This window comes from Phyllostomus discolor, chromosome 8 (assembly GCF_004126475.2).
Source record: "Phyllostomus discolor isolate MPI-MPIP mPhyDis1 chromosome 8, mPhyDis1.pri.v3, whole genome shotgun sequence".
Classification (NCBI taxonomy): domain Eukaryota; kingdom Metazoa; phylum Chordata; class Mammalia; order Chiroptera; family Phyllostomidae; genus Phyllostomus; species Phyllostomus discolor.
The window spans coordinates 92,133,068-92,151,401 of NC_040910.2; the positions used below are offsets into that span (position 1 = coordinate 92,133,068).

An 18,334-nucleotide genomic window follows, 5' to 3' on the forward strand; every position below is an offset into this window, starting at 1 on the left:
AAAGAAATGTATTGGTTCCTCTCACACGAGCCCCAACTGGGGACCGAACCCACAACCCAAGCGTGTGCCCTGACCAGGGATGGAACCAGTGACCTTTCAATTTGCAGGATGATGCCCAACCAAGCCACGCTGGCCAGAGCTTTGATGAACTCTTTAACAGTTAGTAGTCAGATGGTTTCGTACAATCTAACTTAAGTACAAGTGGTGGGAGCCTGGGGTGGCTGGCAGTCACTCATGTCATAGAAAGGAGGAGGATTTTTCCCACAGTGTGTGTCGGATAGAGACATGAGCAAAGTCTTGGAAGGCACGAACGTGAGTCATTTCAACTGGCTGGTCAGAGGGTGATGTGCTGTCTGCTGCCCAAGAGAAGACGTCACCAGTATGGCGGGGAAGCAGCGCACGGGCTCACTCAGTTGCGGGCTGAGCGAGTGGTGAACGTGGACCCTGCCTTTTCTGTGGGACGCTCTACGTTCAGCCTCTTCATCTTCAGGCATCTTCATCTTCATTTCATCTCCATCTTCACCTAATCTGATCATTTGCTCTTCCTCTCTCTTCCCTAATCTCTTTAATCTAGGCAATCCCTTGCAAGCGAGGGATGAAGGTGGAAAAAGGCTTGCTTTCATTTATGGTATTTTCTAGTAAATACATTGCTCTTGCCTAGGGAATTCTTTTTTTACTCTTGATGGCCTAGGATTTTAAAACTCAAAAGCCAAAGAAATACAAATATTTTAAAGTCAGATATATAATTTATAGATAGTAAAACTCACACTTGTACAGTTCTGCGAGGTCTGACAAATGCATGCCGTCACGGAACTGTTCAAGATAATAGAATATTTCCATCACCTCAGAAAGTTCCTTCACATCCCCTTTATAATGAACCCTCTCCCCCAACCCCAACCCCAACAATCACTGATCTGTTTTCTATTTCTGTAGTTTTTCCTTTTCCAGAATGCCATACGCTGTATAGCCTTTTGAGTCGGGTTTCTTCATCATGTTCCAACATAACGCTTTGGAGATTCATCCGTGTTGTTGCACAGATCAGTGGGTCATTCTTCTTATCGTTGAATAATATTCCATTGTATGGAGATACGGAAGTGCGCTCACCAATGGATGGTCATTTGTGTCGCTTCCAGTTTCAGGCTATCATGAAAAAGCTGCCACGAACATTGTGGACAGATTTGTGTATAGTGTATGTGCGTGTATATTTTCACTTCTCTTGGGCAAATTACTAGAAGGGAGATTGCTGGCTCATAGGGCCAAAGTAGCGTGCCATTTGCATTCCAACCAGCCGTGTGAGAGCATTTCAGTTGCTCCACGCCACTGAAGCAACTGAATGTTGAGTTGCTTCAGTTGTCGGCACCCTGGATGGTCTGTCTGTCTACCTGGTTGTCAGTTTAGTTGTTCTGATATATGTGGGTACTCGTTTTTTCTTTCTAATTTCTACCACCACATTCCTCCCTTGGGATAATTGTATAGAAAATCCTATCTGACCAGACGAGATAAAGAGCCAAGAGGAAATTTAAGAGCGACTTGATACAATAAGCAAAAATGCCTTTTGCTTCGTAAGCAAACAGGAAGACAAGAATGAAAGCTGGAGAAGCGAGAGAGCGGGCAGGTGTTGGGAACAGGCCCCCGTTGTAGGGTCTCCTCATCTTCCCAGTGTGACAGATTCCTTTTGTCATCCATCTAGGTGGGAAGCATACACTTTGGCCAAGTTTTCTGATTAATACTTTCAGAAAAATCCACTTTCTCCTGGCATAGGTCATGAACACGACCTGTTTTGGTTGAATCCTGTTTTCCAACCTGCTCTCCCTTAAACTAGAATGCCAGCCCTTTCAGAAAGATGGCTGGGATGATAACATTGCTAAAATAGCCACATGTAAAATTATGATACAGAATGGCACATTCAAAGGAAAACCTCACCTCTTGACCCAGAATTATGTTATTTCTTAGTTCTTTAGTAAGACATTTGACATGCAGAGTCTTGGAATCCTGCTGGGGAATTGTCTTGCTTTTTTCCTTGTCACTCCCCATTCACTTCATTAGCACACATTTGCCGGATAATCTTGCAATTTATAATCTTGGCCATTTAGTTCAAGGTTCTATTGAGACTATTATGACCTCTAAAAGAGGCTTCATGAATCAAGACCTAGAAAAATCAGCCCCGGCCAGGCAACTCAGTTGGTTAGAGCATCGTCCTGATGCACCAGGGTTGTGGGCTCCATCCCCGGTCAGAGCACATACAAGAATCAACCAATGAATGCAGCAGTAAGTGGAACAACAAATTCTCTCTCTCTCCCTCTCTCTCTCTCTCTCTCTCTCTCTCCTCTCTCTTCTCTCTCTTTTCTCTCTCCCCCTCCACCTTCCCTCCCTCCCTCTCTTTCTCTCAAAAATAATTTTTTTAAATGCAGAAAAATTAGGTCTGAAATAAAGAATATTGCCCTCTCCCTCCTTGTGCATGAGAATTGAAAGGAAGGCATGTCTCTCAGCTGCGCGTGGACCACGGACGGAGGGCTCTGTTTACCCAGGTTGCTTCTTACACACCTCTCTGCCGCCAGCAGAAGGAACGAACACACCCCGCAGCCTACCCTGAGAGTCTGTACATCCCACTTCCTTTCCTCCAAGGAGAAATTGCTGCTTGTATCCTAAACTACCTACACCAATCACCTCTCTTTTATCAAATGCAAGGGAGAACACAGGACCAGAGGGGTGAACATTTTGAAGAATTCAGGTAACTTGCTGACTGGTTGGCAATGCTTACTTTTGGTTTCTAGGCAATAAACCATGACTCACAAGCAAAAGGCTGCGCCTGGTTTCAGCCATTATCTGCATCCATATTCCCCAAGGCTCCGTATCCAGGGCAGATACTATGGCAAATGCAGAGCCTGCTGAAATTCAGCATCCATGTTTGAGAGCCGGACTCCAGACATTTGGTTCAAAAAGTGATGGTGACACAATGGGGTCAAGTGAAGCTGTCAGGAAAATAGCTATTAATAACAGCCGCACGCATCGAGTGTGAGCTCTGTGCCAGCACCAAACGCTCCGAGTGTTCTTTCTACACTAACCTTCACGCTGGCCCTATAAAGTAGGTCCTATGATCAACCCTGTTTTATGGTAATGAAAACCGAGGCTTAGTGAGATAGTGACCCCCTAAGGGCCCACGGCGAGCAAGATGGTAGGGCCGAGTTTTTAAACCCAGTTTGTGTGTCTCTGGAATCTTCATTCTGAACCACTATATATACTGTACTTACAACTGGGGCCCCATTGCAACAAAAATCTCTGGGTAGGTAAGTCTGACCGTGGCAAAATGTGAGGACAATATGTTTCCCAGATTTCGAAATCTACCTTCTAAACCAAATTTATTTCAACAAGCCACTCATTTAATGGAGACCCATGGGCATGTGCAGGTGCTGGGGGTGCAGCAGTAACCAGGTGACGATGGCTCCTGCCCTCACGGACCTGACAATCTTGGAGAGAGGCGGTTGGTAAAGAGAGAACTACAATTGAAAAAAAATGATGTGTTTCATCAGAGGCATGAAGGGGCAACGCCAAAAAGGAGGAAGCGGCGCCTAAATCTGATTGTGAAAGTGAGAAGGTTTCACAGAGGAGGCATCCTAGGGGCTGAGTCTCAAAAAATAGTGATCACTGAACGGATAAGGTGTGTGTGCATGCTTGTGGGTGTGTGTGCGTGTGTGCACACAAGCTCATGCATATGGCATGGGGGTGTCACCAGGGGAAGAAAGGAAGAAGCATTCTGGGCTCAGCGACAGCCCAGCCCCAGCATTCACACCTGAGACAGCACATCTGGTGATGCCCGAAACACGGGCCTCACGGCAAACAGCAGGGGAGGAGGATGAGGCTGCTCAAGGAAGCCAGGGCCAGGTCTTGAAGGGACTTGGAGGGAGTTTAGGGTTCACTCCCAGGCAACAAGAAGCCAGTACAGGATTCTGAGCAGAAGCATGACACGGTCAGGTGGACATCACATTCCAACTTGGCCAATTATGGGAGGAAAGAGAGGCTAGATGACGGCAGGGAGGTGATTTAGAAGGATGTTGCAGTTTTGTAGACGAGAGAAAACACAGTGCCTCACCGAGGGCTGTGTCCATGGGGATGGAGAGGAAGAGACGAACCAGAGAATGGTTAGCGAGACCGAGTCCCCGGGATCTGAGGACCACTGCAGCATGAGGCAGCACAGTGGTTAACCACACAGGCTGTGGTTCCAGGCTGCGCTGGGTCCATACACTGACTAGCAGTGTGACGTGGCCAAGCGACTTCATCCCCCGGCCTCAGCCTCTTCACATAAATGAAGACACTAACTACTTACGCCACAGGGTCGTGGTAAAGATCCAATGAGATCCATGTGCCTAGAACAGTGCCTGGTACAGTAAGTGCCCAGCACATTTTCTGTGTATGTCATTTTAGTGAGTGAAGAGGATTGATCTAGACCAGGTCCTGGGTCCTTACCTGAGTCGCCAAGCCGCCGTGAACTAGGTGCACAGTGGTCGCCTCCAGGAGGCTACAGTCTAACAGAGCACCTTTGAAAGCCATTGCGCAGCCCATCCTAATGGGCCTCGATTAAGATTCGGTGTCCTTGTTTAGCCCTAGGAGTAATAAACGAAACTCTTGAGTAGCCCCAGGTTCTGGGCTGCCTGACTCACAGGAATATTTTCTGCCTTTGTTTTGATCAAAGTTCTCAAAAGATATTTTGCAAACATCAAAAATATTTCATGTGATCCTAAGGCTCTTAAAGTAATCCCAGATCACTGGGAAAAAAAAAAGTACTAGGAAATGCTCCCTGGAAAGATAATTTTTTCAAATTTCTAAGCTTTTTAAAATGTTACAAAGCTTTCTGGAACTTTCTATGTATTTTTCCCCAAGTGCATTCTATCCCCTCTGAATTCCTGGACACAATCCCAGTGGGGATTCATGTTTGGCTCTTCTACTTTTTTCTTTCAGGCACAGATCTTTCCAGTTTGAAAATCTGCCCCTTGCACAGAGACACTTTGGAACAAATGATTTTCAGCCTGTGATGCTCCCTTCTACCAGTTGATCCATTCATCCATCCTCTGGTCCATCTGTCCACCCACCCACCCACCCACCCACCCACCCTCCGACCCATCCAGGCTGTCCGACTGTGTGGTGCAGTGGTGAGGAGCCCAGCACTTGGAGCCAGGCACGCCACTGTTAAGCTTGACCACTGACTAGCTGTGAGGTCGTCGAGGCTCTCATACAACCTCTCTGAATCCAACTCCCTGTTTGTAAAATGAGGATTCAAACAAGTATCTCCTCACAGTTCTCTTGTGAGGATCAAATGAGGAAGAATATAAAGTATGGAGCCAGGGCTGTGCGTGTATGAAACACTCAATTACTAGTAGTTGATTTCATTGTTCTGCAAGCCCGGGGCTGAGCCAGACACTGAGCATGCGGGGGTGCACAAGGGGTGCGAGGCCCTGCGCTCACGGCACTCACGGTTTAGAGGAAGAGAAAGATGTGGAATAAATAACCCCTTCCAAATAACCCCATCTATTGAACAGCACTGCTGTTCTCCAGTTTAGTAGGCTGAAAAATCTAGAAGTCAGCTTTGACTCCTTTTTCTATCACCCCCATCCCATATCTAACCCACAGGCAATTCTTGTTCACTCTACCCCCGAAGTGTATAACAGGCCTGGCCAGTTTTCATCACCTCCAATGCTACGGCCTGGTTCAAGGCGCCCTCTACCCTTGCCTGGACTCCTTCCTTTCACTTATGCCACTTACAGCACATTTCCGAAGAACTGCAGGGATATTTTCAAAGCATAAATCAGACCTTGCTGGGCCTCGGCTCAAAATGCTGCAATTAGAATCAAATTCAACCTTCAAGGCTTACATCCTCTGCCACCTGCAGCTTCACTACCCACAGCCACACGGAAATTACTTCTGTGCGTGAACACATCAAGCTTGTTTCTGCCCGGGAGGCTTTGCACTGAGGTCTCTGCTGCTTAGGATGCTATGTGTGCTCCTCCCCTGTCTGGCGCCTTCTCAGACCCCTGTCTGGGTCTCCTCGGAGAGGACTTCCCTGGCCACCCTGCCTCACTAAACCACCCCCCATCACTTCCTACACTGTTACTTTGTTTTCTTTTCTTCATATCACTTTTCTTTCTTTAAAAAAAAATTTATTGATTGATTTTTGAGAGAGAAAAGAAGGGAGAGAGAGAGAAACATCAATTTGCTGTTCCACTTATTTATGCATTCATTGGTGGATTCCTGACCAGGGATCAAACCCCCAACTGTGGCATATTGGGATGATACTCTAACCAACTGAACTACCCAGCCAGGGATCTTCCTTTTTTCTTTCTTTCTCTCTGTACCCTCTTTATCTCCTCTCCTTCTCCTCCCTCTCACTTCCCTCTCTCTCTTTTGTGCCTTTTATAGTAATCAGCACATAGTAGGTGTTCCATAAATATTTTCAGTCAAGGATTGCATGAGTGACATAAGTACAATGAAGTGTGTGTGACCCTGGGAGCAGCACCACTGCGGCAGTGCTGGGGACAGCTGCCCGGCTCTGTGTTGGAAAAGATTTCCATCTGTCTGAGACTCGAATTCAGTCATGTCTGATAGCAAGAACTTGGACTAGAGTTTTCCCAGGATTCTTTCCAATCTGAGATTCTGGGATCCATGCCCTTTACCACGTCCTGAAGTGTCCTTCTTTCACCTGGTCCTTAGCAATACGCAGATTACAGAGCTACTGTGGCCACTTAGATAGTGAAACGTAGACCTGACCGGCATTCTTAACAGAGCCATCAGTCGCCTTCCTGAGAGGCACCGCCAAAATTCTAGCCAGGCTATTTCATAGCTGATACCATAACAAAGACTCCCATTCGTGGGGCATCTCCTACGCTCCCTCCTCCTGAACAATTCTTACACAAACTCTGCAGACTAGGTATTATCCTCCTCCTCAGCTTGCATATAAGGAATCCGAGGCCCAGAAAAGATTCTTGACTTGCCCAAGATCACAAAGCTGGTAAAGGTGGGAGCTGTGATGCAAACCAGGCCTGTCTGTCTCCCGAGCCTGGGCTGGTTCCAGACAGTCTAGAGGGCCAAGTCCTTAAAGCCTGGCGTAGATGGCATTGATAGCAACCCAACTAATGCTAATTTAAGAAAACAACCCCGAGATAAAGAATCATAGAAAGAAGACTATAATTAGCCTGCTGGCCCAGCAGGAATGGTGAGTTTTATCTGCTGCAGGTCAAAGCTATTGGCTTCTGGAGATTCAAGGGCAGGATTGTGGGGACCTTGGAGAAAACTGTTTTCAAAGACAAGGAGCCCATGAAAGGCTTCTCCGGGCTGTGCCAGGGAGGGCACCATCCTCGCAGTGATGAGAACGCTGGGGGACAGAAACAGGGAGGAGCTTGTAGGGAAACAAGTGGACCCTACACATAGTCCAGATGGGTGTCTGGTGGGTGGGGGCTGGGGAGAAAGGAAGGAGAAGTAAATGTATCTACAGCAGGAGACTAGGAAGAAAGATTTTGTATCCCTCTTTCTTCCCCCAAAATGTTTTTCACTGCATCCCTGGCTGAGGCACCCTTTCCTTCCTCTTAGAACAAAAATTCCCAATGTGAGGTGTGAAACAGGAAACACTTTATGGAGGTGAACATTTTGCAAACCGGGGAAACGCAGCCAGTGGAACAAACCTGAAACCAAGGGGAGGCCACCTTTTATAGAGAAAGTTCCCATTAGTTCCTTTAGTCCAGTTTTGGGCAAATGAGGCTTCCAAATTAGTACAGTTCTGATTGGTCAGTATTGTGTGTTCTGATTGGTCAGTTTATATGTAAATGAGGATATAACTATGCAGTTCTGATTGGACGGGGTAGGTTTCAGTTCATTGGTCAAAAGAAAAAACCAGGAACTCTCTTATAAGAGTTGATCAGCCCTGGCTGGTGTGGCTCAGTGGGTTACCGGTTTGATTCCTAGTCAGGGCACATGCCTGGGTTTGTGGGCCAGGTCCCCAGTGGCTGGCCTGTGAGAGGCAACCACACATTGATATTTCTCTCCCTCTCTTTCTCCTCCCCTTCCTCTCTCTCTAAAAGTAAAGAAAAATAAAATCTTTAAAAAAATTAAAAATTAAAGAGTTGATCAGACAGCAGGATATTGAAAGCTCAGTCTGTGGCTTTTCCCTGAAATGCAGTGTGAGCAGCTCTAGAATGTGGCTGCTAATCTCTGGTTATGAGTTTCGGCCCAGTTAGCCACAGAAGTCCTTCTTGGAGGATATATTTCTCCTGGGGGTCCACAGAGACTTCTTTGCATTAGGAGAGAAGGGCATTTAGCAGAGCGGTGAGGGGACACCTTCATAGGCAACTGCCACCAAAATCTCCCCAAGCTCTTAAATGTCAGCTTCCTGACCCTCACATTTAAATCGGACACCTCCCCTGCAACCACATCACATTCTCTACGACTAGTGTACCTGCGCACACCTCTCAATAGCATCACTCACCATGTGTAATTACACGTTTATTAATTTCCACATTCATTGTCTGGCTCTCCTCCTAGGGCAGAGACCATCCTCGTTGTATTCAGCAACGTATATTCAGAGCCTAGAACAGTGCCGGTGTGAGGTAAACAGTCAAAAACTGTTTGCTGAGGGACTACAGGTGTGAGCAGTGTCCAGGTGACTGATCCTTGAATTGGGTGGTGTTTGTGGCATGGAAATGAATCACAGTGTGCTCACCGCTCCGTCCTTACATTTGCTTATAGATAAAACCATATTAGGTCCAAGGGGGACACAAAGACCATTCCCTAAGGGGTGTCAGGGGAAGTACTGCTCCTTTGCCCACTGAGGTGAGGGGAATTCTGGGCTGCATTTGTCTGCTTTTATGACTGTGAGCGTACATCAGTTCAGCCCCAGCTCTCTGCTCCCCTATTTCAGCCCCAGGGCGTGCCCAGCTGGGGGCAGGTCATGCTGGGGCTTGCCTTACTTTGTGCTGCCAGGAGCTCTGGCTGGCTCCCATCAGATATGTGCCTGCTGTTGGCAACCAAGAAGGAAGCAAGCTGTAGCAAGAACAGAGTTCGCCACCCCGCCCTCCCCCACACCCCAGCCGACTGGCAGTAGTCAGCTGAGGGGAGCCAGCTGGTACTGGGTTAAGGAGGCCTAGCTCTTTGCCATCTATAAGCAGGTGTTTGGGGGCCAGAATGTTTCTGGGTGGGTTGAAAAAACAGGGCGTGCAGGATATTTTGTTTCTCCTCTGGCCTGGCTGATAGCTGGGTTCGCCCTAAGGTCAGGCTCACCTGCTTGTGTAAGGGGGACTTTGAAATGCAGATAAAGGGCCCAGTGGTGGAACAGACAGATGCCCCTCCTTCTCCTGCACCTACCCATTCTTCTTGATGCCATTGTTTGTGCATGAACCGTGGGGCCTCTGGTAAATGTCATTAGGAGAAATAAATGGAGCCAGGAGACTCCTCACTGTGGCTTCAGCAAGATGCCTCAAAGTCTGGATTGGGCCTCTTCTTTGGCCTTTCAAATGGAGTGAGTCTAGAGAAGGGAAGCAAAGTTCTCCTTGTTCCCACGAGCCTTTGCACAGAGACGTGTCTATCAGAGGTCTGCACACCTAGGGATGCTGGTCTTTTCTTTTTCTCCACTAGTCTGAGTGGCCCAGATGCCTTTGGTTTGCCCTCACATTTCCCTGCCTTCCTGGCACTGTGCTTGGCGTCTTTTCCAAAGCTGTCTCATTTAATTTATACTAAACCCATTTCAGGAGAGATTATTATTTCTTTTATACACATGTGAAAATGGAGGTCCAGAAAGGTAGAAAATGTACTAAGTCCCCTTGGCTCAGAGACGGACCCAGGTTGTCTGGCTCCTGAACCGGAACGTTCTTCCCATCCAGGGCCCACAAAGAACAAGAATACTGAAATTACAGGGCGCCCAGACCGCATTGCTTATCAGCATAAACGTAACACTCAAGATGGTTCAGTGCGTCTGCTGGGGACAGACAGAGAAGGGGGAGGCGGCATAACTTTATCCAATCAGCTCTCTGCACCCGGCCACATCCAGACAACCCGAGCCTCTCTAAGTAGGGCACCTTGTTGCTGTAGTGGCAGAGCAAAGGTGGCCTTGGTAAGGACTCACCCAGCTTGGCCCACACCTTCCTTCCAGGGTAGCTGAAGGATCTGCATTAATGGATAAGAAACACGTGTTTACAGCTTTGCCCAGGACTATCTGTGGTAATAAAAGCTCCAGTGAAAAGTTAGCCTGCATGCCTGTTGTCTCCTGCCCTAAACCGGGGGCTGCTCAGCAACACAGACGCCCCAGAGCAGCGCCTTGTCTCGAAGGCCAACGACTTAGTCGCTCCCACTCCATCCAGCTGCTCCTTCTGCCTGAGCGCCACAGGCCCTCAGCAGCCGGCTCCAGGAAGTTCTCGGCTTCCTCATTTGAGATGTGTTATTGAACTGTAATCGGACTGTGCGCGGAGCCAGCCAGAGCAGTGGCTATTAATAGGGAGGTGAAGAAGGCTGACTCAGGAGGAAGCTGACTTAGGCCGGAGAGGGGCGCCCGGCCGCCTTGGCCTACAATCCTCGTAAGAGGCTGGAGACGGAGAGGGAGAGACCGGAGCTCGTTTCGTTCCTGGGCTGCAGTCAGCTCTACCTGAATTTCTCAGCCTTGGAAACAGACTCCTGGAGCAGTCCCCATGAGACAGATCGATAGATGTCTTGCCCGGGTCCTGGGGAGTCTCAGAGCCCAGGGAACAAATGGCTTAAATAGCTACGACACAGCTGAGCAGCAACTCTTCCCTCGTGACGTCATCAGTCGGAAAACTGGGAAAGGAGCACAGGGGGCTCTATTTCTGTGGCCTCCCTCGCGGAGAAGCCAGTGCTGACCCAGCCCTCCACCGGCCGGATCTCGGCCGTTGGCAGAGACCTCTGAGTAGGGAGATTCTATTTCTGGCTTCTTGATAAGGCTCAGGGAAGTGGGTGGAAGCGGAGAGGTGAAGGCTTGCAAGCACAGAGGTGAAGGTCTGCAGCGAGTGAAGGGGCAGGGTGCAGAAAGGCCTAATGCTGTCGAAGGAAGTTTTCAGTAACTTCTGTAAAAGCAATGCAATGCATTTCCCATGGAGCTGAGACTCCAGCCATTTGGGAGACTTGTCATCACCTGGTAGCCAGGAGCAGGATAGATTCCAACACCTGGCCCACAGTGCACCAGAGGGAAAACAGAACTGCCCTTGGGCATTGGGTTCACCGTGTCCCTTCCTTGGCACCAGGCACTGGACACATGCTCTCTGTATGCTGCTACTTCCAGTCCCCCCCCCCCCCACCCACAGGGGGCATCTAAAAAGGCCAAGTGACTTAGTCACACAGCTAGGAGGTGGCAAAGGTAAGACTAAAACCCAGGTCTGCCTGAGAGGCCAGAGGAAAGGCCAGGCTGCAGTGAGCCGCCGGTGTGCCCGAGGTCTGTCCCCATCTTTCCCATTGCTTCCACCTGGACGCAGCTGTCCCTTCCTCCGTGGCCACTGCAGAGGGCAAGGGGGTGAAGGTCTGTGTGTGTTGCTGGGAGGCGCGGAGAAGCTGGGCAGTGATATGTTGTCATCGTCTCCCCTCCTTTTTTTAAGTCGGCTAGGTATGCCTAGGTATGTTTCCCCAAAGTAGAAGATTTCTTTTGGTTCCTGGACCTTGGAAGAAGGAGGCTCAGGCAGAGACAGGATCTGGGGTGTTTCCCCCTTCTTCTCTAAAATACTTATTGTGCATCTAGTGGGTTCAGCTCGGGGTGACCGGGGCACTTTCAGACTGTAGCACGATTTAATAACACTATTCATCTGGCATTTTCCGACTGTTTTTCACACACCCGGGGAACTATCTCCATGCCTCTGTCTGTAGAGTTGCACAGGAACCACGGTCTATGCACTTACACGCATCTGCAAATACCTGCTCCCTGGAAAGAAAGAAGTGGCTTTCCGGTAACGGACTGTAACACAGGTCGCTTCCTGAATCCAGAGAGATCCCAGGACCCCAGACACCAGGCTTTAAGCTCTAGCAAGCACTTGAGGGAAGGGTTTCGGCCCCCAGCAGTCAAGAGTCCCTGCAAACAGAACTGGAACCGGATCAGGTTTATGGTGGCTTGGTCATCATTTTATAGCCACGTTATACCCCATCCTGAGAGGCCTGGAGAGTCATTCCCAAGCCCTCAAACAGCAGATAATCTAAGCTATTGTTTGAAAGTCTTCTGTACACTTTCGGCAATTCTTTTTCTTCCTGTTTTGAAAGGCACACAAATAGCTTCACCGCAATAATGAACAGGCTGGCGGTAGCATCCAGGTGCAGACGCCGGCCTCCTCTCACTGTAGTCAAAGTTAATTAATTCCCACTGTACCTCGAACTGGGTCACCTACAGGCCTGTGCTGGGCCTGCCCGGGCTGCCCGGGGAAGGCACTTCTAAACTGGTTCTTGCTGTGTTGTCCTCTGCAGGGCTGTGGAGAAGGGGGCACATTTCACCTTTGCGTGGGAACACCTCCCCTCTTTTCCTCCGGGGATGTGGCCATTTTCAGATCTGTGGGTGGGGAGGAAAGTCTTCTCTTCCAAAAATAATCTTTCTGCAGTGGAGTTTGAAGCTGGACCAAGCTGCTAGCACTATTTTTACCCAGCTCACAGTTCAGGGTGTAAATAGCAACTCTGGCTGGTTTTTTCCCACAGCTGACGACAAAGTGAGTCTACCTCGTCCAGGCAGAGGCATTCTGGCATTTTGCACAGAGGAGACAGAGCAAAAGTCGCCCTCCCAGCCCAGGGGATGAGCCCTTGACCACTGGGCCAGTATACAAACAGAGGTGGCATCTCCACGGTTGTTACCTCGGTCTCTTCTGGAAACACTAGGCCTCTTGATAGCTGCTTGGCTAAGGTTGATGTGGGGTCCTGGGGGAAAGGCAGACCCATAAGTCTCTGCGCGAGCATGCCGAGGGCTCCAGGAGCTTGAGCGGCTGTGGGCTGCAGCTGGCTGCCCCCTCGCCCTCCCTTTGCATTAACAAGCACTTCCTCTAAGCTTGCTGCCCTTGGAGGGTTTTTAAATTTTTTTATTTTTTTGCCCCACACCCACCCAATCAGGATACTGAAGACAGACGGAAAAAAAATATCCACTCGAGGCTGCCCAGATGACAGAATGTCTCTAAAAATATAGGCCTCCTAGTTCTCAAGTAACTGGAGACTCCGCAGCCCTCAGCATTGGAAAGTGTCCTTTGGACGCCCTGGTAAGAGGACCGACTCCCGGCCGCATGCGAGCAGGGCCCTGGGTTACGGTTGCCAGCTGGCTTGGGAGAGGTGGGAAGTTCGGCTTCACAGAGGACCCCTCGCTGGTACTGTTGATGAGCGAGATAAACCAAAGACTGAGACACGCCCATCCCAGTTGCTGGTGGCAGCGTACTGCTCCTCTTCTGGAGAAGAGACTGCTGGCACTTTTCCCTGAGGCCAAGTTTCTTACCCAAATCTTTCCCTGGGGTCTCTGGTCTGAAAATAGAAAGGAGAGATATGAGTTGGCAGGAAGGTAGTTCCTTGTTATGAATCACACAGCAGCTGCTCATTCCCTTCCTTCAGGTACACATGGGTCAATCATCCATCAACCAGAGAATTTCTCAGGTATCTACCACGTACCCAGAACTGGCATTTAGTGCATGGTTGCAGTTTCCGGTTCTTCCAGCAGACAATGTGTAGGGTAAGAAAGGGATTAGGGGACAGGGAAGCAGCTGAGTAATCCCCAAATCTGCTTTTTTGGAAGTGGTTTTTGTGCAGTTCCTTGGAACTGATTCTGAGCAGTTGTTAATTGCAAAACTCACTGCCAATTATTGATAGCTCAAGTGGCACTGGAGAGCTCCTGATGGTAAAAATAGGGGCAGGGAATAGATGAGAAAATAGGGTTGCATTTGAGAAGACAGGACGGGAACATACTGTCTCAATCTGCTGTGTTGCGGGTTTCCATTGTCAGCCTGGGTTCTCGCCCGTGACTGGCCAGCGAAGCCTCCTTAGTGACCTCCAGTAAACGGTCCACCAGGGATCTGCGCAGGATGAGAGCAAGGCTCGTCTTAGCCGCCAGACCGGAGGAGGTCCATGCTGGGTTCAAGGCATCCTGGTTCTCACTGTGTTTGGGGTTGCATCGCACAGCCTGCACCACTGTTTTCAGTAAAGACCATTGAACTTTAAATGTGCTGTTGGCTGATTCAGGAGGTTATTATTGCCCCATTGACCTGGTAATTCACTTGTCCACCAGACTTCAAATTTACAAACAGTGGTCTTTTGGGAAAACCTCTTAAAGTCTGGATGGTCTATGTCTACCTTCAACAAAAATAACTAAAGCAGGAAAATGGTTCTGGGTAAGTAAATCCAAAAGCATGTGGCAGATAGTCACATGATTCGACCATTTGTTTTGAAAAATGCTCTCAGCCCCAGCCTTGCCATTGGGGAAACTGGGAACATGGTAACCGACTTCCTGGCTGGTGTTTCCCTAGATTTCCTGGAATCCACTGTGAAGCTCTGTTGCCCCTGTGCCACCAAGCAGTTAAACTCTGACTGTGCTTTCCTGGTGACTAGGAGGCACAGTGTGACTCTGAGATCATCCAGAGGGCAGCCGGCAGGTGTGAGGTTTCAGTGCCCTTGAAATGCCTTTGACGGGCACCGGGAGTGGTGAGCGAGCACAAAGTTTATTGGCACCTAGTGCTCCTGGTTGTGTAATTTTATCGTGGATTCTTGTGTCTTCCTTTGAATTTTGCATGATTTTAAATAGTCTCTAACTCCTCAGGAAGCTGGTTATAACTGTGGTATGTCAGTTATTCCATGGAGATTATTTTAGCAAACAAATCCCACCCCTTTGAAAAATAACCCATTATGGTTGAAAACACAGCAGAATCAATGGACCTGACCAAACCGCGCTTGATGTTTTAGGGAGATCTCATCTTTCCACTCGGGCTGTTTTCTTCCTTGTGAAAGAGCCCAATTAGCCTTCCTCTCCTGGCTTCCCTCCGCCCCCTCATCCTTCCCTGGGAAGGAGTGGCTTAATAGGGCTGATGAGTTTGGAAGGACAGATTGTCCCTCCTACCATCTTCTCTTTCTTTCTTCCTTCCTTCCTTCCTTCCTTCCTTCCTTCCTTCCTTCCTTCCTTCCTTCCTTCCTTCCTTTCTTTCTTTCTGTAGGGGACCTGAGCAGGGGAAGGGGACCACGGTCTGATCAAGTGTGTCTAAACCTGAGGCTGGGTATTGGGAAGCTCATTGGCTTGATAATATAAGCCACATCCTCTAACATCAACTTTATTAGTAGTAAAGGTTATTTATTAGTAGTAATAAAGGTAATTTTATGAGTAATAAAAGCTTTATTAGTAATAAAGTTTATTTTTGGTCATCTAGCTTATTGCCATCTTCTAATTCAGTTCCAAACTCACAGGAGAGTGGGGGGGGGCTGCTGTTTTGGGGCCTTCTCCAAGACCCCAACGTATTTCCTGGGAGACTTCCTGGTGGGCTGAGAGCCTGGCTTCCAGAGCCACATCACTGTTTTCCTGCAGGACACCAAGTTCCTCTGTAGTCACACTGGCAAAGGGGAGTCCATAAAAAGCGTTCCTTCCAGCTGAGATATATTCATTCAACACATATTTATTGCATTCCTACTCTGTGCCAGGGGCACGATAGTGATCAAGACAGACGCGGTCTCTACTGTCACATAGTTTATAATCTAACTAAGGTGTAGCAGTTAGAAAGTCTAATGTTCCAAGTGAAATAAACAACCTCAAACAGGCTAAAGCCATAAAGAGAATGTGTTGGCTCTTGAGGGATTCAGGCACAATGTGGTCCAGGACTCAAACAACCAGGATCCACGCCTCGGCTCTGCTTCCTCTGGGTGGAGTCATCCTTTGGTCGCCACGTGGTGCAACCCCTCCTCACTCCTGGCAGCTTCAAGCTTCCCACTGTGGCTGCAGCAGAAATAAGACGTACCACTGACCAGGCTGAGAAGGGTCCAAGCCCCAGCATTCCCGGCAGACTCCGGAGGTGCACTCTGCTTGGACCATTCAGGTCACAGGCCGTCCCTAAAGCAGCAGCTGGGCTCTGTGTGGCAGGATGGGCTGGAACCCAGGAGGCCCATCCCTGCATGGAAGATGGCTGGGCCCTTTCCACGTGGCTCAGAAGTGTGGGTACCTCTTAGGGACAGAGAAGGGTAGCAGGCGACAAGTATTGATGGTAGAGGGAAAAAACAAGAAATGAAAGGATAGTTCTGCTCTGAGGGAACAAATTAACCTGCAGAAAACATAGACAGCCCATTATTACCTGGGAACTCAAGCCCAGACCTGAAAATTCAGAGGTTTGGATTCTAAATTCTGTGCAGGGCCCCATACACAATGGGCCTTCAGGAAAGTTCTGGAGGTGAATAGACTTCACCCCTTGATTGGGCCCCTCAGGAACTGCCTTTGAGCTGAATTTTCCTGCTCTGTGAACCCTTTTCTCCTTGTGGAAAGGAGGAAAACACATGCCTGAGAGGGATGCCAGTTCTATATAAACAAAGCACCCGTCACCAAATAAACCTGAGCTGTCTATTGATGTGCGTGTGTTCTTCTTTCAGATTTGAGGACATTCAGGTTTGGGTGGGAGACAGGAACTGCACTGGGCCCGTCAGCACCACAGGTGCTGGGAGCTGAGAAGATAATAAGTACACAGGCTTTCAGTGTTCTAAGTTCAAAAGATGTGTGTGAAACCAGGTGTGACCCAAAGGAATGGAGAAAGGACAGAAATGCAGTCAAACCTGCAGGGTGGGGAGAGAGCGCTTCGGTGGAGTACCGGAGGAGCTCTCCAGGGATACGAGTGCTTGCCGAGCGGCTCAGAAGTGCCAGAAGTGCCACTGGGGCCTGAGCAATCCTTTACTTCTCCCCCCAATAAACATTTGTCGAGTATCTCCCATACAAGAGGCTACAGTGGAAACACATAAGCAGTTATGAGGCTGCCACCAAAATCCTTTTTAGGAAAAAGAAGGGATTTTCATTCACAAGTAGGTAAATTCTTATGAGGAACCAGATTAGTCTATACAAAAGTAAAACGAATTAAAGACCTCAGACTATACCAGAGATTGAAGGTAAAACTAATTTCATTTGGGGTAGAGGTTGGAAAAGAAGTGTGGCGAGCCTGGATCTGAGTGAACCTTGCATTAAGGCATGAACAAATAGAAAGGGTTTAACCGGAAGATTGTAATCGATTACAGTGGAACCTCGGTTCTCGAACTCAGTTCGTTCCAGAAGGCTGTTTGAGAAGCAGTTTGTTTGAAAACCGAATCCTACTCACCCTCGCACAGTCTCTCCGTTGTCACCCGAGAGACACATGACTGATGTCATACAGGTACCAGCAGGACAGGGTTGTTGGGTGGAGAACTGAAGTTTTGTTCAACAACCAAGATGTTTTTTTTCGTGAACAACTTGGTCAAGAATGGAATTGTTTGAGATGGGAGACACTTGAGAACTGAGGTTTGACGATACACAGTCTTTTTTTAAATCTATTTCTTTTTTTTCAATTACAGTTTACATTCAATCTTATTCTCTGTTTGTTTCAGAGGTCCAGCAGAGTGGTTAGAGAACCAGGTGGTTAGAGAACCTAAAGTGGTCCCCTGATGTTTCAAGCACCTCCCCCCCCCCCCCCCCCCCCCCCCCCCCCCATACATAGTTACTATAATAGTACCAATTCTATTCCCTATACCGTACTTCACGTCCCTGTGGCTGTTCTGTAACTACCGATCCGGACTTCTTAGCCCCTTCACCTTTTTCACCCAGCCCCCCAGCAATCTCCTCCACTGCACACAGTCTTTTTTGGTCTCTCAAATAAATATGACTCAGTCCTCCGAACACCCTACAGTTTATTTGTACCTTTCTTACTGTTTTTATTCTGACTCATATCACGGTCAATTATTTATTCATTCAATTATTCAGTCAGCCACTCATTGAACGTTCATGACAAGCTGGAGATGCACCAGGTACTGTGTCGAAGGTCGAGATACAAAACAGAGTGAGACACGGTCCCTACCTTCTAGGAGCCCAGTCCACTAGGGAAGGAGGCGTATAAAATAATGATAACATGAGTGGTGCTGTGATAGAAGCATGCACTGAGTGCTTAGAGCTAAAGTCTTCACAGAGGAGGTGACATCTGGGTGGGGCTTGGAGATAAACAGGACGTTTCTAGGCTGAAATTTCCAGCGTCCGGAAAGTCCCCGAAGAAGGAGCCAGCCTGGTGTGCTGAGGAAATGGTAGCGTTCGGTATGTAGGGAGGATGTCAGAGCGGAAATTGAGAAGGTAAATGGAGGAAAGGTAAGTCACACAGGACCTCGTAGATCTTGCTATGATCTTTGGACTTTATTTTCTAGA

General features: G+C 48.5%; 1 long non-coding RNA gene across 1 annotated transcript; it reads left to right on the forward strand.

Annotated features, from left to right (window-relative positions):
- Positions 1-9,688: 9,688 nt before the first annotated feature.
- On the forward strand, positions 9,689-14,567 carry LOC118502183. Its single transcript, XR_004904876.1, has 2 exons — positions 9,689-10,897; positions 12,433-14,567. It is a non-coding gene; the product is annotated as an uncharacterized LOC118502183 (long non-coding RNA).
- The last annotated feature ends 3,767 nt before the right edge of the window (positions 14,568-18,334 follow it).